This window comes from Lissotriton vulgaris, chromosome 7 (genome assembly GCF_964263255.1).
Source record: "Lissotriton vulgaris chromosome 7, aLisVul1.2, whole genome shotgun sequence".
Lineage (NCBI taxonomy): Eukaryota > Metazoa > Chordata > Amphibia > Caudata > Salamandridae > Lissotriton > Lissotriton vulgaris.
The window spans coordinates 689,419,717-689,442,936 of NC_141695.1; positions in this window are offsets into that span (position 1 = coordinate 689,419,717).

Sequence of the window (23,220 nt, forward strand, 5' to 3'; positions counted from 1 at the left end):
GCCTCCACTCTTGTGGAGGCAGCGGAAAAGGCTTTTCAGGATTCCAAAAGTTCTCTCTATGGTGGCTCTTGTGGCTCTGTGGGCAGTGTTGTATCTCCGCTCAGCAGCTGTGTTTGGATTCAGGTAGGGTGTGAGAATGTAGTCACACACAGCATATGCACTGTCTCCTGCATGGAAGAAGAATGGTGAACTTTAGTGAGATGTTGAAAGTTGGAACATTTCATACTACTGTTTGTGTGTGCCATGTAATTACCTAGCAGGTATCCCTCTCCAAAATCGCCATTTGAAAGTCTACGATGTTAAGCACAGTGTCTAAAAATGAAGGAATCATGAGTGCTCCCTGGAAATTTAGATACGATATCGGTGATGAGATTTTTTGCATTGCAGACTACCTGGATGTTAATTGAATGGTATGATTTTCCGTTTCTGAAAACATACTCATTGTGAGATGGGGGGACAGTACGACATGTGTTCCATCTACACAGCCAATCACGTGGGGAAATCAGGCAATTTGATAAAAATCATGTTTGGTTGGGTCAAGTTCCTGCTGTGTGTTTGGAAATTTGATGTGGGTGTGCATCCTCTGCATTATTGTGAAAAGCATGAAAGAAACATGAAAGTGCGCTCTGGGACACCCCTCCCACTGTGGCAATTACCCCCTGCAAACTCCCTGACGCTAGGAGGTGCAGTGAGCACAACACCTGTATGTGTGTGGGAATGGTGTGGGCCCTGTATGTGAGGTGCTCAAGCACGGTGGCAGCTCATCTATCAGCTCCAGGATACTTTCTGGATGCAGCCTGTAGTGTACATGGATGTCCTCCTCAGTGCGTTGGAAGAGGGTGATGCCTGTCCTGTAGATCCTCTCTTGGCGTCTCCTTCTCTCTTCAACCTGTCGGATGCGCAGCCTCCTGGCTATAACATAAAGCCCAGCCATTGTGAGAAGCCACTGAGGCATTATGGGCCACTTTATATAGGTTGCACCTGGTTACCACCTGATCAGAGTTGGTGGTAATTGAGAAGTGCAAAATTGCGATTTTAGTAAATTCGCAATGTTCGATTTTTACCTACATTGGAAATTGCGAATTCGCAATCTGCGAGCAGTATTTACGAAAATCGCAAATACCGTCACGCAAATTTATTCGCAGCATCCATCCATTTCTCGCAAAATTGCTAATCACAAATTTTGCGATTAGCAATTTTGCATTGCACATTTCTTACCTACATATCATAACAGACTTTTGCGTTCGCAAACACCAGTAATTCTTTAATTTACGGTGTTTGCGAATCGCATAGGCCTACCTACATATGCCCCTATGTCCCATACTATACCATCAGTTATAGGAACTGCTGTAATGCTCACTGATGACAAGTCTCTTTGTTCACGATGAGATGAAACATGAGGTTTCCGGATCAAGTTCACTTTTGATGCTGCAGAGCTTTGGTGCTGATAAGTTCCATTAATAAGTAAGCAGAAAACAGATACTAAACCTATCCAGAAAAGAAAGAACAGTATACCTGTGATTATCCAAAGTTCTAGCCATGGTAACACCTAATTTTGATTTGTGGTAGACGAGATATTGGGGCTGGCATTGTTTCAGGTTCACTTGGATCCAAGGAAAAAGGTATCAAAGTCAATGAAATAGCCAGATGCAGTTCGATCTATTTTGGTAGCTCAGCAGGTTTTGTTGAACTTGTAGATTGCTCTTCTTGAGGCATATTGATGTAAACATCAGTGTTTGGTCGAATTGAAATTCTCTTTCATTTTGATTTTGAATCTCTGTTTCAAGAGGAACAAGTTCCATGCCATTGTTGCAAAGTCCATCATTCCGTATAGGTGACTCTTCAAACGTGATGAGCCTTTCTGTGTGAACTTCCTGTATAGAAGCGAGAGGAGGGCGTTGGCTACTCAGGAGCCCACTAGGCCTACTATTGAGTATTTAGCCGCATAGTATGGTTTGATCAGATCAAAGGAGACACATCTCTACTCATTTTTTCTGGCAAGAGGTAGCAGAAGTACAGTTCATGTTCCTTCGCCGGCCAGGACAGGGACAGGCTTTCTATATGATGGCCTAAATATTTTTTCCACTATCTTTTCCCTGACCAGATCCCCTACTTTTGGGAATCCAGACAGGTCTTGCCATGACTGACTTGACTTTCCCAGTGGCGTCCGCTTTACCTGCACATTACTCAGTAGTGCCCTGGATTTATTCAGATCCTGTAAAATGTTTACTGATGTCAAAAGGCTTTTCATCCGCCACTGTGCCTTCAAAATCAAGATCAGGTACCCACATTCTTGTCTCAAAAAGTACCTCATAAGGAGTGACACCCCTAGAGAACTTCTTGGCATGTTATTCAAGGCCCGCTGTACCCAATATAAATGATTGACCCAACTGCCATTTGTGCCTAATACTCTAGCTGTTAATGATTGCTTTAAGGCCCGTTTTTTCCTCTCCACAACCAAATTTCCCTTGGATGGTACAGAGAGGAGTACCACAGTGCAACACTCAAACTTCCCATTGCTTTCTTGTAAGCCCTAGAGCCAAACGCGGGGCCATGGTCAGAATGTAATGTGCCAACTGCGTATGTCCCTATAAAGACTTGCAAATCTTTGATAACAGTTCAAGCGTCAACGGAGCAGTGAGGCCATACCCATAGGAATCTCGAGCAGGAATCCACTGCAAGCCCTATCAGAATATAAGGGTCTGCAGTGGTCCAAATAGACGCACGCGAGTGGTCTGCCTGATATTAGCAATGGTGTCTGCGCTGGACGTGTTATGTAAGAGCCCTTCATCTGTTGTTAGATGTTGCATTTAAAGACATATCTTTGGTTTGTTTGGTAAACCCTGGCCACCAATAGCGTTGTTTCAATAAAGAAAAAGTTGCCGTAACCCCTGCGTGTGCAGAAAATATTAAGCCTAATCTGCAATCCATGTTTGGTATTACTCTATCCCCCACTCCAGGAATCTTGTGAATGGAACGTTAATTGTATCTAAATTGTAGGAGTACTTGAGTGGAAAACCTTTTGGCAATGGTTTATTGTCTTTGCGTGAAGCAATGACAGCTACCATTATCTGTCCGTCTATTCTCGTTTTTAAACGAGTGATTGCAGCTACGGATGCAGTCGTACTGCCCCTTTTGCTGCTTCATCAGCCAATGAATTCCCTTCAATGTGAATGCCATCACGTTGATGACTCAGTGTGTGTATCACGTGAGTCCTTGGTAGTTCGTTTTTCAACTCCATTACCAGTTCCCCTAGCATTTTATGCTTAATTGTGCCACCTCTTGAGTCTTTAAACCCATTTTGTCCCCAATGGTTAAGATATTTATTGTATGACTGTACACAGTAAAAAGAATCATACACAATTAGGGGTCGATTCCAATCCGGTAAAAAAACCATCCGTACGAATCGTATCCGGAGCCCTCTCCGTATGACTCGTACACACGCCGTACGACCCGATGAGTATGATCCGGATGGGGGCATCAGGACGCGATCTGTACAGTTCACGTCAGGTAAGGGCGATTTGTACGGAAAAGCGCACAATCACATACACCCCGTACGGTGCGTACCCCCCATGATCGCAGGGGTACACCCCGTACACCCAACGTACATGGTGTACGCTGCGTACCCCCTATGATCGCAGGGGTACGCACCGTACACCCAGCGTACATGGGGTATGGTGCGTACCCCTGCGATCATGGGGGGTATGCACTGTACCCCATGTACGCTGGGTGTACGGGGCATACCCCTGCCTTTTCGGGGGGTACGCACCGTATCCGGGGGTGGCGTTCCGTACCTGTTTCAGAGCAAACTCTACTTTTACGGCTGTTTTCAGCTCCCGTAAAAGAAGGGTCGTACGGTGCGTACCCGACACGTATCATACTTGCTGGGTCATATAAACCCGCCGCGAGCCGTACAGATGTCGCGTACAGCGGGTTCTAAAGGAGAATCGTAGGGGGATTCGAGTCGTACGGTCTCTGTACGATTCGTACGGAGTCCGGCTCCTGGTACGAATTGTACTTCGACGTACATACGCAGGACTTTGCAGGGTACGATTCGTACGGGAAAAACGCTCCGAACGGTTTTTCCTGAATCGGAATCGACCCCTATGTATGGAGAATTCTCGATCCGTATTTATCAGTGCTTGTAATAGAGCTTTTAATTCTGCCAGCTGAGCCATGCAGTCTCCTAGAGACTGTGTTTTTGTACAGCTTGGATGGAACTTTCTGTCCTGCATATAACCTTTTACAATCACACTTGGTGCGCTGTATTGCTGTTTACTTATTTCATTTGGGAGAGGATATTCCGGTTCATATTGCAAAAATGGTTGTTTTTATAGACTTGAATCTTATCTATATTCTACATCTGATGCAGTGAGAGAATTCGCCCATTGCATCCATCTCAGATGTAAAGCTTTAGCATTCGGAACGCTTGCCTTTGTAGCTGCTTCTAAGGCCGGTACCAGACTTTTTTTTTTTTTTAATTTTTAAAAACCTTTATTGTGCAGTATCAGCAAACAAATACGGGCCCACAACCATCCGGCCGGCCTCGAGGTCATTTTAAGCACTTTTGCAAGTTATACGGCGACTCAGCAGTACCTCAATACAAAATAACAATCAGTCCGAGTTACACTGGAGATCATCGAACTACCGAAAAACAGGAGAAATTAAGGTTCATTTAAAAAAAAAAAAAATTTAAAGTATATTTTAAAGTATAGAAACTAAGAAGGAGCAGAGTCCATACAACCCACCGAGGACATGAGTGGGCAACGTCTACCAGAGGATATCCAACAAGCAGAAAAACATAATCAGAGTAGCGGCACAAGGATACATATGAAAGGATAAACAATCACAAATTATGGTTCGTGCCGGTCGCTACCCACCTCATACCGAACCACCCTACTGACCCAAGGACAGAAATAAGAAAAGAAAAAGAATTTAAGAAAGGAGAGAAAAAAATAAGGCCCATAGAAACTGAAAATGGACAAAATAACCCCCCCCCCTCTACCCCCCACCCTACACGCATGCAGAGGCTACGGCCTACCCCCCCCTAGCAGTGTGCCTGTCGCCCAAAAAAAGAGTACCCGAAATACAGACACAGGAATGAAAGGAAGAAAAGAAAAATGAATCATAGAAAACCGGAGGAGGGCCAAACATATGTGCTCCCGGTCTCCCCAGCCACGCGTTTAACTTCCACCCCATGAGCAAGAATCAAACAGCAGCAAGCAACAGTTACGGTAGTGAATGGGGAGCGTTATCACCTATTGCACAGCCGAATGTGTCATAGGAACGTTCCAACCCGATTCTCCGCCAGCCAATCAATCACCAATCGTGAAAGGGAACCACTTAGCCCTGGCCTGTTCGTGGAAGTCCCCCTAAACATGGCCCCTGAGGAAAGCCCATCCCAACCAAAACAAAGGAACAAAATGTCCACACTCGGCAGAGGAGAGGCGTGTGAAAACAAAATGGACGTCGCCAGTCACCAATAGATCCATGGTCCCCAAAGAACAGCGCCCCCAGGTCCGCCCGATGACACGCATTCCACAGCAGGGAGAGCGGGGCTTGCGAGGCGGAGGCAGTCAAGGGGGCCAGTAGCTGCAGAAACGGTGTTCGAGACAGTAGGGGCGACAACATGAACAAAGTCTCAAACCTCGGCTGAGAGAGACACTGTAGCGCAGCTGGAGCTGGTGGACGGCTGTCCGCAGGCACTAATACAATCAGGGGTAATCCGCTCCCCTCTGCACTCGTGTGGAAACATAGTAGCCCCCTCAAGAACCGGCAAAGGCAAATCGTCACATCGCTGGGAGCAGGCCAGCCTTGTTCGCCCCAGTGTGAACGCAACGTCGTCAAGCTTCTTACCCAGCTCTCGGGAGCCATCTTTCCACGCAGATCGTAGGTCATCAAGAGCAGCAAGAACGGCGCCACAGGTTAGCGCAGGCTGCAGTCCCAACATCTCAGCATCACGAGATGACTCGCGCAATCCATCGCACAGCTCATCACTAGGCAGGGTTATGCAATCCTGAGGCATGGTAATGCACGCCTTCCCATTCAGGGAGCCATCAGACATTTCCACCTCGTCGGGAAAATAACAATAAAATGGGGGCGAAATCGGCACAGGCAAGCTGCAGTCTGAGATACTCATATTAACATGGCACACTACTAATGAGCGACCCTCGGCAACAGCCATCCCTTCTCCGACTCAAAGCAGGGGCAAATTCGGGAGTGGTCCGCAAATGCCGGGCAAGTTCGAAAATGGGGTCGTCACAGCTCACCTCCAGCGTTCCACAAAGAAGAAGTATTCCCAGTGAGCCCCCACCTCGCAGATGTACTCCGGTCGCGTGTTGCGAGAAACCGTGCTACAGCAAAGAAATTCTTTTCCGTTTCCCCTTGCGGCAGGCAATGCGTCCCAAAGGGCCAGCTCCGCCCAGGCTCAGCTGGCCGATGTTGTTCAATCAGCATCCGGCAGTGTATGGCAGCACAGGTCCCGGTTCCAGGGCTATGGAGGCCGCCTAACAACTTCGTAAATATCTCCGGTTACCAGGCAGGCAGAGACCTCGGGAGAACGCGAGCAATGACAGCGCGCCTACACCGGCATCCCGCTGCAGCACAACCACAGGATGAAGGTCAGGATTTCAGTGCAGGGCTCGAGGGCTTGCGGAGCCGGGAGCCTACGCTTCTGCTCCGATCGCCATCTTGGCTCCTCCTGCCGGTACTAGACTTATGACAATTATTCGTTCCCCCTGAGCCAGTGCTCTTTTTCTCACTACAGCAGTCTGTACTGCTGTCCAGGGTTGGATTGGGATAAAAAAGCGGCCCGGGCTTGCTAAAAAAAAGTGTCCCACATTTGAAAATTGCCTATCTGCAAAACACAGCTTCAGCAAAATTTTATAAAAAGAAGGGGGGGGTCTCTGATAGAGGCATGTTTTCTTTACATTACTTAGATTTAAAAAATGCATGGATTAGTTCACACTGATGAAACACACCTGAATAAAAGGGAGGCCACATTTGCTCAGGCCCCCTGCCTCGCTCGATATGCATACATTAATGGGCCAGCCTAGCAAGAGAAAGGGAGTGACACCTCTGTCTGTTGATAAAAAGGGAGGTAATGGGCACCCATCTGCCTTCAGAAAGGCCACTCAGGCACCCAATTGTGGTATCTGAACAACTCAGACAGTACCAAAATTGTCCCCCCAGGCTGCCCAAAAAAGCAGCCCACAGCTGGAACCCGGTTACAAGCCCCTCGGCCATTGCCCAAGTGCCGCCTTACCAATTCGACCCTGCTGCTGTCAGAATCTTTTCTGTGGATGCAAAACGCATCTTAGCATTCGTTTATAAGTGTGATTTGTATGCTATGGTTCCTGTTTTGCCTTCATTGTATGTTAGGCAGGTGTACCCAGATTGACCCGCAACTATACCGATCACTAGGTTGTGGACATTTACACGTGTCTGTAAGTGTTTATGTGCTATCATGTCAGCTTGTAGGGAACAAAGGATATCTGTGTATTCCTGGGTCCATTGCCTACCTGAAAAAACAGGTCTTATGAGGTCGTAGAAAGGTTTAACAATTTCTGCATAATCCAAAATGTATGTTCTGCTAAAGTTTAGGAATCCTAGTATGTATTGTAAATTTTTCAATTATTTTAGAAGTTGGAGCAGCGCACACTTTTATAAAATGTTAGCTGCCAAGCTTTTCCCTCCACTTGAGAGCACATATCCTAAAAATAGGACATTGAGGTAGGCAATTGTTGATTTTTAAAAGTTTAATTTGTAGCCCTCAGAGGCGAATCCCAAAATTATGGTGCTCACCCTGGTCAAGTGTTCATCTAGGTCATCATCCGTCAAATAAATATCATCTACATCCAGATTCTGGAGTGACTCAGTTACCCTAGCTGAGGACAACCCCGGTTGTTTTCATACCTCTGGGGGAGTCAACAAAATTGATTTGAGACCCCAGCGCTGAGAATGCTGTCAAATATCTGCTCTCAGGCGCTATATTATGGCAGAAAAATCGATTTGAGATATCTAGTGATGTTTTGTATTTTTTCCGCACAATGTTATTCATCAATGCAGCACTGTGTGCGTTTTGTACTGCAAACATTTTTGGGTATGAGTTTAGCTGTCTATAGTCTGAAACTAGACTATATGAGTTGTTAGGTTTCTTTACGGGAAACAAAGGATTAGTCACCCCATGGTATTCAAGTTGATCTAAGATCTCCTTGACTTGTTTTTTAGCTTCTTGCTTAATTTGATACTGTCCCTGTGGAGTAGGAGTAGATTTTAATGGTATCAAATGGTGGGTTGAATCTTCATCCCAACCATCATGGTTGCAATATAGTGCAGGGGCAAGGGCTACCACCCACTCCTGCCTGTATGTATGTTTTAACTGGTTAGGAATGAGGTCTGTAAAAGATGAAAACATGACCCTTTCTCCCTTTGGGCAAACCATAACAATAGCAGGCAGCCAATCTCTTTCAGCTAAAGGAATGTCATACCCAAACGTCAAGTTCTCCCAAAATAGACCTTTAATTGATCTGGGCTTGTCCCCCTCTATTTGGAGTGTTATTTTATATAACCTATGTGGGACACTTACCCTAGTATCAGGCGTTTCCACCTTGATATGTTCACTCGGGGACACGCCAGTGGCGTAACCAGGCGCTTAATAAATCTCCAATAATAATAATAATAATAACTCAGCCAGGCTGTCACCAGAAATCCCATCAGGGTCTGGTGAGCTATTGTTACTTCTGCTGCACTGTCTAACATCATCAGAGTCCATTCCCCGTTCAGAGTTGAATCCTCAGAATTCTGGGGATGTCTGATCTTAAGCCCTGCTACTTTCTTCGTTTTGAATTGAGGTTTTGATTTTGGTTTTTCTTTTCTTTGAAGTGTATTCTTGAGCGTGTTACATGTCTCTGGACTTTGTACGCTCTTCTTGTCTGTGTTCTGACAGTATACCTCGCAGAGATTTTCGATGAACCCTGAAAGGAACAAGAGGCAGGTGTATCAGTGTCCTGATACCTGTCAGGTTTTCTAATGTTGCCCCTATTCCTAAGGTTATACCTCCTTTTGGAGGGCTCCTGTTGAGGAGACCTACCTCTGGATTGAGATCTATTCTCTTTATTCTTTTGTTGTTTGTTATTATCCCATTTTTTTCTTTGAAGAAGCAGGTGCTTCCTTAGAGGGATCCTTTTCGGGAGTACTCATCAGTTGTGCTTTTTTTGCTCTAGCTCCCAAACTGTCTCTACCTAGTTCTGCATAAGCAGTTTCAATTATTTTAGGTAATTCATGTTCCTGTGGTAGAGGAGTGAACTCCCTCAGGCGTTGGCGTATTGCAACTGATGCTGCTTCCCCTTTAATATTTGCTAATATTATAGCTGATACCTGGACAAAATTACCTAGTAATTTCATCCCTAAGTTCAGAGCATGTTCTTCTGCATACTCGTTCTGTATTTGTCTAAATACATCTGGTATTACTGCTAATAAAGGGATACCAAGAGTCCTGGAATATATGGTACTAAAACTGTACCACATGAGGTACAGTCCTCTATCTAGGGGGTTATCCCCATGGGCAAGTATATTGTTAGCATTCTGTGGTTTTCTTGTGGGCTGGAGTTCGGAAATTCCGCCTCTAGCTGTGTTATTTTTTGAGCCACCCAGAATGGCATTTGTTCATGTTTTGTAGCATCTTGCCATGACTGTGTGTATCGTTTGTGGTGTAATTTTAGTTGTTGATGTTTTAATTGGACTTGTTGGTGAAACCGTCGCTGGCTGAAGTGTGAGTGTTCTCATCACGAACTGTGTTATGTTTCTGTAAAGTCTTATTAGTTCTTTATGAAGTATACATAATTATTCTACTGGCATTGTTTCAATGTCAGGATGTGGTGTGTAGGCCGCTAGTACTAGCCATGTTGCACCATCTTACTTTATTTCTTGTATGGGGTAGGGTGCCTTTAAACCAGTATGTAACGCTGGGCGATCTGCGGGCCGGAAATGCAGGCGAGGAGGCCGTATGTAGTGTGCTATTCTGTAGGTTTATTTATACAAGGAGGCAGAATCAATGTCACAACAAAAAGGAATGTAAGAAGGGTTCCGGGTTCGCAGTCCGCTCCGGGTCTTGGGTGTAGTCCTGGGTCTGAGATTCTCCGACAGCTCCGGTGTAGGGGAGATCCACGGAGGGCAGTAAGAGAGGAAACAAAGGACCGTTAGTCTTATCCTTGATCAGATGTTATACCGAACACCGTCACCCGGGTCGTGAGCGGGCGGGAAGAGAAAGGATATCGTGAGGAAAGGAGGGTGTAGGGAGGTCGGAACACAAGGGGGTTTTTAGAAAGGGTGTCGGGAAGGGATGTGTGGGAACGGGGACATGGGGCCACTTCAAACAGTGCGAGTGCTGTACAAATATGCTACAGTGTGGGGTACGTGATGCCAAAGAGAAGGGTATATTTACAGGGCGTTAATAGGACTCCTAATGAGTAGGGGTAAGGAAGGCTTAAGACACTCACCCGGTCTGCCGTAACTCTCCAAGTGAGTTACGGCCGCTCTTCAGCCACCTCCTGTGGGCTCCACCACTCTTCGGTCCACACCTCTCCGTCACACGTCTGCTCTCCTTCTTCAGCTCCAGTCCGAATCTCCTGCCACAAAACTCCGACGGGGTGTTCCACTCGGATCCCGCTTTTATCCTGTGCTGACTCTGCCGCTAAGGCGGGGCTTCCGGGGTCGGAGGGATATACTTCCTCCGGGCTCGTGGTTCTGGTTGGTCCCTGGGGAAGAGAGAAGGGCGGAGCCTCGTGGGTTATGGCCGGATTGCCGAGTTCTGTCTTTACCATAGGATATGGTGTGCGCTTTTGTAGTCCCGGTGGTGGAAGAGACCGAGGTAGGTGCGGGGTAGAACAGCCGTCCTGGGAGGCCCGCGGGGGCGCCACCTCACACAGTATAAATGCTCCTGGTAAGTGAATGGAACTTCATTGTCCTCATACGGACAATATTAGTGCGGTAAGTCATTTTCTGTGTAGTAAGGAAATGTTTTTGATCGTGAATTTGCCTGTGGAAATCTAACCCATGAGTAGAATACCTCTGTTCTAAATGATTTGCGTGCCTCATTCACGAAGGTTACTGGCCCACCCCAGTGTCTGACTGATATTTGAAGTGCACACAAGATCGGACTGCTTAGTCACCTCACATGTATGTTATAAGTATCCCTACTTCCATGGCCTTTGCACGCTATTACTCTCTCTGATTTGATGGTGTAACGCCCCCCCTCTCTCCCCCGCCGCCCCTGTCGCCCCCCTCCCATGTCAGCCAGAAGTATTCAGAAGATGCGGAGCTACACTCATCCCGACTAAGTTGGATCCTCTATCCACTTGTTAACACTCTATGGCTCCTCACCTCAGGGTCCTCTGATCCACATACTGTGTATGGCGGTATATCATGGGAGGGAATAGTCTCTGTTGGTTGTTTGCAGTTTGTTTAACAAAAAATGATAAAAGAAACCTCAGATCTATACTGCTTGCTTACATGTTGCTTCCGTACTGGCATTATAATGCACACTTCAACAGGTTATTTCAACTTTACATCGCGGCCGGCCCTGCTGGGTTGTAGGCGGCATGCTGTGTCAAAAAATGTTTTACTGCCTAACCGTCTAACCATTACCGGGATCCTCCCATTGGTAGCTGCCGGCCAGCTGCAGCAGGTTGTAGGCGTGAAGCTGTGTACTACCCTTCTTTTGCCATCAATAAAGGTTTAAAAAAAAAAAAAAAGGTTACTGGCCCACCTCTAGCTGTTAAACCATATGAAGCTAGTTTTAGGGTGTTGGCATTTTTAACATTTTCTCTATAACAAGGCACAATCCCAGACTGCCTAAAAGCAGCTCAGGTGTCACCTATACTAAAAAAACTAACACAGATAAAACTGACCTCAATAATTTCCGCCCTATCTCCAACATCCCCACCCTAGCCAATCTACTAGAAAAATGCATACAATCCCAACTATGTATCCACATAGAGAATTTCCAACTCCTAGACCAACATCAATCCAGCTTTCAGAAGGGGTACATTACCGAATCGTCTCTCACGCGTGTTACGGATGACATTTTAAAAATGCTTGACCAAAATGATTCCTGCATCCTAATCCTCCTTAACCTTTCCACTGCATTCAACACAGTTAATCACGACAACCTCCTATCCATTCTGAAGAACAGGATGGGCTTTTCGAGTTGGGTGTTACAATGGTTCTCATCCTTCCTCCACCACAGGTCACAAAGAGTCATGGCAAACCACTCCCTCTCCCAGCACTCTCCAGTACTCATGGGTGTCCCACAAGGGTTCGTCCTATCTCCTATCCTCTTCAACCTTTTCTTGGAAGTGCTAGCTAATTCACTAAATTCCACGAACATTCTCTTCCATATGTATGCACACGACACATCACTTTATTTGAAAATCTCATCATAGACTCAACCAAATCACTCGGAATCACCCTGGACAAGCACCTGAATATGAAACATATCAGCAATGTGTGTAATAAGTATGTGCGAATTTTGCAGATCTGCGGTCCGCAAAATTTGCGCAAAATCGCAAAAAAATCAGCGAACTCGTGGATTTTTTTGCGATTTGCACTCTACTCAACTGGAGTACTCTACTGGCTAATCAGTAAGTGCTACCTCATTGGGTAAATGTATAGTGCTTTTACTACACTGTACCTGCGTAAAGGGCCAGAAGATTTGTCTCCACTGACCATGTGTGCCTGTAACTTTGCCACCGCGCCAAAAGGCGCTGAGGTCCCTTGAGTGAGCTGTCCATCATAGTTGGGAAAGGGCAGGAAGACGTTTGATACCGCTAGTGTGTGGTGCGGGGCTTCTTTGCGTGTCAACATGCCTCTTGTGTATAAAGGGTCAGAGAGCGAGCACGGCTGCAGGTGAGGAGAAAGCAGCCTCCTGGTCACAGGAACTACATGGGGATTGCATTCGAGAAACTCATGAATGCAAAGACCTCCCTCGAGTATTACAGCTAATTTTCAACTGCAGATATGGGGTTAAAGCACACTTGCCCAGCCTCAACCGTGCTCACTAATGTTTTGGGCTGATTAAAACGTTACTGAATTTGAGCTCCAACTCGGGCACCTGCTTTATATCTGTAAGTGCTTCCTGTTGAGGTTTAATTTTTGTGACAGGAGCCTCGTGCCAGAATGAATCCTGCCCTGCATAGTTATCCACGAAGGTGCCACTGTTTTGTGCAATACCTCTACTCAACTGGAGTACTTTCTACTGGCTAATCAGTAAGTGCTACCTCGTTGGGTAAATGTATAGTGCTTTTCCTACACTGCAGCTGCATAAAGGGCCAAAAGATTTGCCTCTAGTGACCCTGTGTGCCTGTAACTTTGCCACTGCGCCAAAAGGCGCCGAGGTCCCTTGAGTGAGCTGTCCATCATAGTTGGAAAAGTGCGGGAAGACGTTTGATACCGCTAGTGGGTGGTGCGGGGCTTCTATGCGTGTTGCAACTTCAACTCTGGCAGCTTGCCGGCGCCATTCTAAAATGGTTACAAAGTTAGCTTCAACTCGAGCACCTGCCTTAACTGTAAGTGCTTCCTGTGGGCCCAAAAGAAAATCCACCCGTGAGCGGATTTGCGGATTTTTCTGCAATTTCGCGAGATTCAAGGATCGAAAAATTGCCAAAAATCCGCAAATTCTGCGAGCGGAACGGATTTTTGGCCCACACTTAGGGGTCGATTAGGATCGCGGACGGACTTGCGTCCGTCCGCGACCCCAGAGCAGGAGGGAACCTCCGCATGGCATGCGGAGTTCCCTCCTGTGCAATTAGGATGTGACCGCCACCCTGGCGGTCACATCCTCTATTTTTAACATTGCAGCGGGTGCAGCTTCAAGCTGCACCCGCGGCAATGTTAAAAATGTACGCATTGCATTTGCATGCAGAAAGAGGCAGGCACCGCGCGGTGCCTGCCGCTTTCTGCATGCAAATGCAGGGGGGTACCATAGGTACCCCCCATGTGCACCCCCCACTGCCCCTTCACCTAGGGGGCCCGCAACGGGCCCCCGCAGGGAAGATCCGTATGCTTTTCCACGGAGGAAAACCAGCCGCGGAAAAGCACTTTTTAAAGCCCATCCTGATATGGCGGACGGTGTCTGAGAGACACCGTCACCATATCAGAGCTTTTCCGCCGCGGTTGTAAGCCGACCGCGGCGGAAAAGCTGCGGACGGAAACCAGGACCCACCAGCCATCCTAATGTGGCGGTGGGTCCTTGGTCAGTCCGCTGCGGTTTTTCCGCATCCTCTGGGCCGGCGGTGGCTTCCGCCGGCCCCGAGGATGCGGAAAAACCGCAATCATAATCGGCCCCTAAGTGTGTAAGAGAGCTAATCACTTGATGAGAACAGTTAGAAATATCAAACCATTCCTTCCACAATAGGATTTCAAGCAGGTGGTCCAAGCACTGGTCTTGCTGAGGCTAGACTATGGCAACGCTATGCTCTGTGGCCTTCCCAAGTACACCTTGGCTCAACTAAGGGCATCACTGAATGCTGTGGCTAGACTGGTCACAGGTACCAAGCGAAATTAGCACAAATCCCCAGTCCTAAATCTCTCAAATGGTTGCCCTACGAAGCTCGAATTCAGTTAAAGATTGCCGTTCTGGCGCAAGAAGGCCTGCATTTCAAAACTCCCAGGTACTTAGCGCAAAAGCTTGAATTATCCTGTGGTCGGAGAGCCTTAAGAAGCGCTGACACTCTCCTCCTGAAACTACTCCACCTTAGCAAAAAGAGAACTTGTCACAGAGCCTTTTCCGGTGCTGACCCAAAGATATAGAACTATCTTCCACTGGAAGTATTCAGAATCTCTTCAACGACTGCTTTCAAACTGGAAGCCAAAACATTCCTAATGAACACATTCTTACCTTAATTTGGGCTAGGTTCACCTGCTCAAAATCATTGATCCTACAACCATTGTACCAGCATTTTATGATGCTCTTCTTTACCGCATTGTGTGTCCCCCTTTGTAGCCCGCTATATACCTGTTTATTGTATTAATCTTCCTTCCTCTTTTGTAAGGCGCTCTGATATCCTTTGGCATCTTGTTTGCGCTATATAAAACTTTATAAATAAAATAAATAATTCTGCATCTTCTTCTTTGGCTGAGAGATTTAGCTCATGTACATAGTTATCTGCTTGCTCAGTCATTGTTTTTAGTAAGAAGAGTTCTTCAAGGGAGGCAATATAAGGTGTTCTGCAGAAATAGGAAAGGGTCAGTCCCCAAGAACCGTCATGTGTGTAATGTAGGGGAGAGTATAGGTGAAAGGTAACAATGTTACCTGAGCATATATCAGGGTACCTATATGTAACATAACACATCACCTGACTAAAACCACACCTAGGCAACTATGTCACACACATTACATCAGTCATGGGGTTGTGACACCACATACACCGCCCGGAGGCGGAAGGCTGTGGATAAGGCTAGGGGCTTCGTATCCCTGGTGTAAATATATCTTGTGGGACCCTGTACGCAACATCACAGAATGTATGTCCCCATCACATGTGGATGATGCACTCAATGTACAGGTATGAAACAATATACAAGCACACTCTCACATACTCCAACTGTGAGCACATCTCAGAAGTTGCTGTACTGATGTGTTCAATAACAAGTGTTCCATAACAGCACCTCCACATGATTGATATAGCAATCATCTTCTGTGACACCCTCACATTACTCAGAAGCTATGTCCTGATGTGACATTGAACATAAATCAGTATGGATGTCTCAGGTAATAAAACACAGTATACAAGCACACTCTCACATACTCCAACTGTGAGCACATCTCAGAAGTTGCTGTACTGATGTGTTCAATAACAAGTGTTCCATAACAGCACCTCCACATGATTGATATAGCAATCATCTTCTGTGACACCCTCACATTACTCAGAAGCTATGTCCTGATGTGACATTGAACATAAATCAGTATGGATGTCTCAGGTAATAAAACACAGTTGTACTTCTGAAGCAATATAATGGCCCCTCACACATCACCCGCATGAAAATGGTAAGTCAGGTAAATGGGATTCCTACAAACCATGGTGTAAAACATTTGAAGTCCACGTTATAAAGACTCCCTGCAGATCCTAAGGGCATCATGGTGAGACAGGCGCAGGGGGTGAGGTAACTGGTGCAGAGAAGACTCCTTTTGACTTTGGAGAGCAGGCCCGGACAGCTGGTTAGGGAGCTTCTGGGAGGATGGAGATGGAACAGGGGGTGGCAGACATGGGTCCTGCAGACACAAGTACAGGGGGGTCCACCACCACCAGGGAGTGGCCACTGGAGCTGGACAATGATGATAGTACATCATGTTGCCCCTCCATGGCACTCCCATCACCCTCTGGGCCACTTGTTCATTATTTCCCACTGGTGCAGTGGGAACCACTGTGGCCAGTTGCTTCCACAACGGTCTCGGACTTGTCTCCTTTGCTGCCCTAGGTTGATGCTGACATTATAGTAGAAATAGGTTCATTGCAAGAACACACTGGGTAGACATGTAATAACACAACACATTACATGATGGCACAGATCACAACATGTACAAGGATTACTACAATTTGCATGAGCACATGCATGAATGTTATGTGACCTGTGCACATTCACACATAATGGCGTCAAGACCACAATGTGACCTTGTCCCAAATTCACCCTCATGTGTGTAGCAGGAAATATCATCACCCTGTCAACCTAAGCCCTTGTAACATACCATAGTTACCTGATGTCATCAAATGGGATGTCCACATGGAATGCATAACTACTTATCCACACACAGCCCCGCAATCAGCAAATGGTCAGGTGTCCCTAATCCCTAACATGTAGAACTGCTGGGCACCTGCTACAGATATATCACAGTAATGTGTGACATGGAATTCCCATTCCACACTGTTCACACTTCCCAAGTGACACTTTCACATCAGTCCACTATCAGACGATGCAATTGATAGCTGCACATAAGTAGCTTAGCTAGGTGGCACATGTAGTACAGAAAATAAAATGGAGAATGAGATTGCAGCACAAATGACCATTGTACAAGATTAGTTCATTTGAGCACACATTTTTCTCATTGCAAATGTCAATGCCATTAGTACACTGAATGTACATGAGCCTAAGAAAAGATCCAGACCATAAAGAGGTCTTACTCTTGCCCAAAGGGGAAGGGAAATCCCAGTACCTTCCTTGTCTTGCAAACACATATACCAATGTGGTACAGAGTGTTGACACACAGATGTAACTCCAAATTGTCACCATATCACTCTGTGATTCATATCACCTGCCAGTGATGGCCCTTCACAAATGTACGTATGCATCACACCTAACGCAATACGGTCTTCTCAATGGCATACTAACTCACATTGCCAGAAAGAACTGGAAGTCTTCCAACCATGTGTGTAATTGCCTCAAAATCTTTGACCTGGCTTACAAAACTCTGATGTCAGTCTGGGAATCAGAGCAAATATGTGGCCCGTGGGATTCGATCCCACGGGCCACATAGCCCCGAAGGGGTTAATACATCTCACAAGACTGTGCCAAATTACCAGGATCTGCCCATGACTCCTTCATAATGCGGAACAACATCATACCCCAGTTGTTGTCACAACTACTACTGGAGAGGGCCTGGCTTGTTGGTGAGTATGATGTGTTCAACCTTTGTGTGTGTGATGTCTGGTCACAACTTCTGCAAAGGTGTGACTCATTATTGTACATATGTGTGTCTTCCATCTCAGTGTATTCCAACCTCCCATGGTTGCTGACATTGCAAGTTTGTTGCGCCAACTGATCTCTAGCAATTACTGGCCCCTCTTTTGGTGCATATCACGTGCCGTAAGACCCCCTTTATTTTCTCATAGCCCCTCACTCTTTCCATATTCGCTTCATTCTTTTCCTCCCTCCGTGTTAGCTTTTATTTTGTCCTTTCCGGCTGCACCCTCTTCCATTGCTCCTTCTTGTTACCCAGCACGTTATCCCCTCATCATTAGTTAGCCCCCTGCTATCTCTGCCACTGTCTTGATTGATGTTTGGTTTACTCCCTCACTCCACCCTTCTGTGACAGCCCTTGCCTCTTACTTTGCATCCTTTACCGATTCTCCATAAATAATATCTTATACTTTTATTTTTTTGAACATTTTGTATAAGTTCGAATAATGCCCAGAGAGCATTAGAACACCTCACTTTTCACTTATAACGAAGTATAAGAGATGCAAACGAATTAGGTGAAACCTAATGCATTGACCAATGCTTGTTTGGCTTTGTAATTAAATATATCAATAATGTTTGCTGCAACCGCAATCACAACCATTGAAAGGTTACCAAGTTGAGTGGTAATCAACAATGCTTCTGTGATTTTAATGGACACAGCTGCTTTAAAAAAATATTTTGTTCTGTTTACGAATGCAAATACAGAGAGAAGGTCAAGGCCCTTGGTGTTGCCAGGAGGCCACCGTCATTGGCACTACCAAAAAACCAAGTATCGCTAAATACAAATGTGACAATTTGCGCTATTCTAGGTCTCTTCAAGCTGTAAGAATGGCCACGAGCCACTGGCTTTTTTTTTTAAGACTTATCGAACGCTTTGTTGATGAGCTCAGCATAATAAATCACAAGTGGCACCATTTGGTGAATGTCATAAATAAATGGTGGTGTTGAGAAATTAGTGTGGGTGCTAAGCACTGGCAAATACTGTCACAAATTAAGCAACACATTATTGTTTAAAAAGGCATATGCTTCTAAAAGTAGAGATGTCTACACATAGGCTTTCTGTAAGATTCAACTAAAATACCATCCTTGTGTCAAATGTTTTTACTATGCCATATTTTTCTGTTTATACCATCTAATTTTAATACTTGCTCAGGGAACCTCATCTTCTGACTACCTTTCGTGAGACTGTGATCTAACGTTGCTAATGGAACATGTTTAAGCAACAAGATCCTGCTCCCAGCTTTAGTCGTAGCAGCCCAAGATGTTACTACATTATTGGATTTTCTTTCATGTAGGCTGAGATAAACACACATAAATCACTTAACTATTACCAAAGTTTCCTCTAACAAAATGCCTGAACTAATGGCCTTGCCGCTGCTTGTTTAGTTAATGTATTTATACTTTAGCAAATTATTAATTGTATCTGTTCTTATCAAATCCTCTGTACTGCGCTTTGCCCCTCCCCACATCCCAGGGCATGAGTCGGTGTACACGCAGGTACACGGCATCCAACCAGTCTTTTTACAGAGTGGGAGCCGTTCCCTCTGCCATTAAGTTGGGCCCCACAAAAATATGCTGAACTTGTCCTGGTGTAAGACACCGGGAAACGTTCAGCAACGCCTGTACGTTGCCTGCTTTCCATTTCCAGCAGCAAAGTGCAGGCAACGAGGGGTGTTTTTTTTAACCTCCAGCCAGGCCGAAGTTAGGGGGGCATCAGGACTCCTTTTGTTTGAATATCTTGATGGGAGAAGGCCTGGAACCTCAAACAAATGTAAATGTCACGGAGGGGAAACAAAGGCACTCAGCTTGCTAACTCTTTACAGGTACTTAAGAGATGCACGCTCTTGCCTTTGTTCTGTCCTTGTATATAAGTGCAGACACTGTAAAACTCAGATGGGATGGTCTGTCCCAGAATTTACACAAATAATTAAATAGCACTATTTTATTTGTTTTATAGCGCTATGTCGTGATGTCATGTGCTGTATGGCATGCGTCATGATGTCACTTGCACAGTGTCTAACTTGGTCAGTCCCCCCACTTCTTTTTTTAGGACTTGTGCGCTGCCACGTCCCCATGCTTCAATTCACTGCCCTCTGCTGCTCTCCACAGCCCACTGGTACTCTTCACAGCCTTGTGCTCCTTTTCATGACCTATGCTTCTATTCACCACCCTATGCTTCTCTTCACAGCCCTGTGCTCCTCTTCATATCCCTCTGCTTCTCTTCATGGCCCTGTTCTCCTCTTCATGACCTCCTGCTCTGCTTCACGGTCCAGGGCTCATCTTCACAACTGTGTGCTACTTTTCACGACCATGTGCTACTTTTCACGACCCTGTGCTCCTCTTCCCGGCCCTGTGCTACTTTTCACGATCATGTGCTCCTCTTCCCGGCCCTGTGCTCCTCCTCAGGACCCTGTGCTCCTCTTCATGACCCTCTGCTCCTCTTCACGCCCCTGTGCTCCTCTTCACGACCCTGTACTCCTCTTCCCGGCCCTGTGCTCCTCTTCACGACCCTTGCTCCTCTTCACGACCCTTGCTCCTCTTTCACGACCCTGTGCTCCTCTTCAGGACCCTGTGCTCCTCTTCACGACCATGTGCTCCTCTTCCCGGCCCTGTGCTCCTCTTCACGACCCTTGCTCCTCTTCACGACCCTGTGCTCCTCTTCAGGACCCTGCGCTCCTCTTCCCGGCCCTGTGCTCCTCTTCACGACCCTTGCTCCTCTTCACGACCCTGTGCTCCTCTTCACGACCATGTGCTCCTCTTCCCGGCCCTGTGCTCCTCTTCACGACCCTGTGCTCCTCTTCACGACCCTGTACTCCTCTTCACGACCCTTGCTCCTCTTCACGACCCTTGCTCCTCTTTCACGACCCTGTGCTCCTCTTCAGGACCCTGTGCTCCTCTTCACGACCATGTGCTCCTCTTCCCGGCCCTGTGCTCCTCTTCACGACCCTGTGCTCCTCTTCACGACCCTGTACTCCTCTTCACGACCCTTGCTCCTCTTCACGACCCTTGCTCCTCTTTCACGACCCTGTGCTCCTCTTCAGGACCCTGTGCTCCTCTTCACGACCATGTGCTCCTCTTCCCGGCCCTTGCTCCTCTTCACGACCCTGTGCTCCTCTTCACGACTCTGTGCTCCTCTTCACGACCCTTGCTCCTCTTCACGACCCTGTGCTCCTCTTCAGGACCCTGTGCTCCTCTTCACGACCATGTGCTCCTCTTCCCGGCCCTGTGCTCCTCTTCACGACCCTGTGCTCCTCTTCACGACCCTGTACTCCTCTTCACGACCCTTGCTCCTCTTCACGACCCTTGCTCCTCTTTCACGACCCTGTGCTCCTCTTCAGGACCCTGTGCTCCTCTTCACGACCATGTGCTCCTCTTCCCGGCCCTGTGCTCCTCTTCACGACCCTTGCTCCTCTTTCACGACCCTGTGCTCCTCTTCAGGACCCTGTGCTCCTCTTCACGACCATGTGCTCCTCTTCCCGGCCCTGTGCTCCTCTTCACGACCCTTGCTCCTCTTCACGACCCTTGCTCCTCTTCACGACCCCTGCTCCTCTTTCACGACCCCTGCTCCTCTTTCACGACCCTGTGCTCCTATTCACCACCATCTGCTCCTCCTCATGACCCTCTGCTCCTCTTCATGACCCTGTGCTCCTCCTCATGACCCTCTGCTCCTCTTCACGACCCCTGCTCCTCTTCACGACCCTGTGCTCCTCTTTCACGACCCTCTTCTCCTCTTCACGACCCTGTGCTCCTCTTCATGACCATGTGCTCCTATTCACCACCATCTGCTCCTCCTCATGACCCTCTTCTCCTCTTCACGACCCTCTGCTCCTCCTCATGACCCTCTGCTCCTCTTCACGACCCCTGCTCCTCTTCACGACCCTGTGCTCCTCTTTCACGACCCTCTTCTCCTCTTCACGACCCTGTGCTCCTCTTTCACGACCCTCTTCTCCTCTTCACGACCATGTGCTCCTCCTCATGACCCTCTGCTCCTCTTCACAACCCTGTGCTCCTCTTCACGACCCCTGCTCCTCTTCACGACCCTGTGCTCCTCTTTCACGACCCTCTTCTCCTCTTCACGACCATGTGCTCCTATTCACCACCCTCTGCTCCTCCTCATGACCCTGTGCTCCTCTTTCACGACCCTCTTCTCCTCTTCACGACCCTCTGCTCCTCTTCACGACCCTCTGCTCCTCTTCACGACCCTGTGCTCCTCTTTCACGACCCTCTTCTCCTCTTCACGACCATGTGCTCCTATTCACCACCCTCTGCTCCTCCTCATGACCCTCTTCTCCTCTTCACGACCCTGTGCTCCTCTTCACGACCCCCTGCTCCTCTTCACGACCCTGTGCTCCTCCTCATGACCATCTGCTCCTCTTCACGACCCTGTGCTCCTCTTCACAACTCTGTGCTCCTCTTCACAACCCTGTGCTCCTCTTCACGACCCTGTGCTCCTCCTCATGACCATCTGCTCCTCTTCACGACCCTGTGCTCCTCTTCACAACTCTGTGCTCCTCTTCACAACCCTGTGCTCCTCTTCACGACCATGTGCTCCTATTCACCACCCTCTGCTCCTCCTCATGACCCTCTGCTCCTCTTCACGACCCTGTGCTCCTCTTCACGACCCCTGCTCCTCTTCACAACCCTGTGCTCCTCCTCATGACCCTCTGCTCCTCTTCATGACCCTGTGCTCCTCTTCACGACCCTGTGCTCCTCTTCACGACCCTGTGCTCCTCTTCACGACTCTGTGCTCCTCTTCACAACCCTGTGCTCCTCTTCACGACCCTGTGCTCCTCCTCATGACCCTCTGCTCCTCTTCATGACCCTGTGCTCCTCTTCACGACCCTGTGCTCCTCTTCACAACCCTGTGCTCCTCTTCACAACCCTGTGCTCCTCTACATGGCCCTCTGCTCCCCTTCACAATCCTCTGGAATATGTACTGGTTTTTAATGTACTAAAGCATGCAAACAGCATGTGTACATGTGGCGCGTGCATGTATTAGCACACTAAAGTCCAAGCAAAGCCTAAAGGTCTGGCTTGTAACTGAAAATTCAAGACATACCCAGTGGAGATTTGTTTGTGACGGGGTGTTGCCCCCCAACTACTGCCGCGCTAAGCATGAAAAGTAAAAGGGCAATGGAATGATTTAATTTCCATTTGATTTTTCACATTTAGCAGCTCAGCAGCCTGCAGCCGGAATTAGTGGGGCATGTCCTCCTCTGCTGCTGATTGGCCGATTAGCAGTAGAGAAGGACTGCAGGAGCAAGATGGATCCTCCAAAGTGTGCATGTTATTTTTGCCGGCTCTCTTGAGCCGGCCAAAGTGACATGCACACTTTGCAGTTCTCCACTCAGCTGGGTAGAGACCAAGAACAGGCCTAAAGGGCCTGAAGGACGTCCAGCCAGGAGGCTCTATCTAATCCTGGCACTGGACTCATGCTGTTGGGAGTAACACCAGGATTCGTTTGTGGAACTTCGTGGAGTCTGGAGCCCG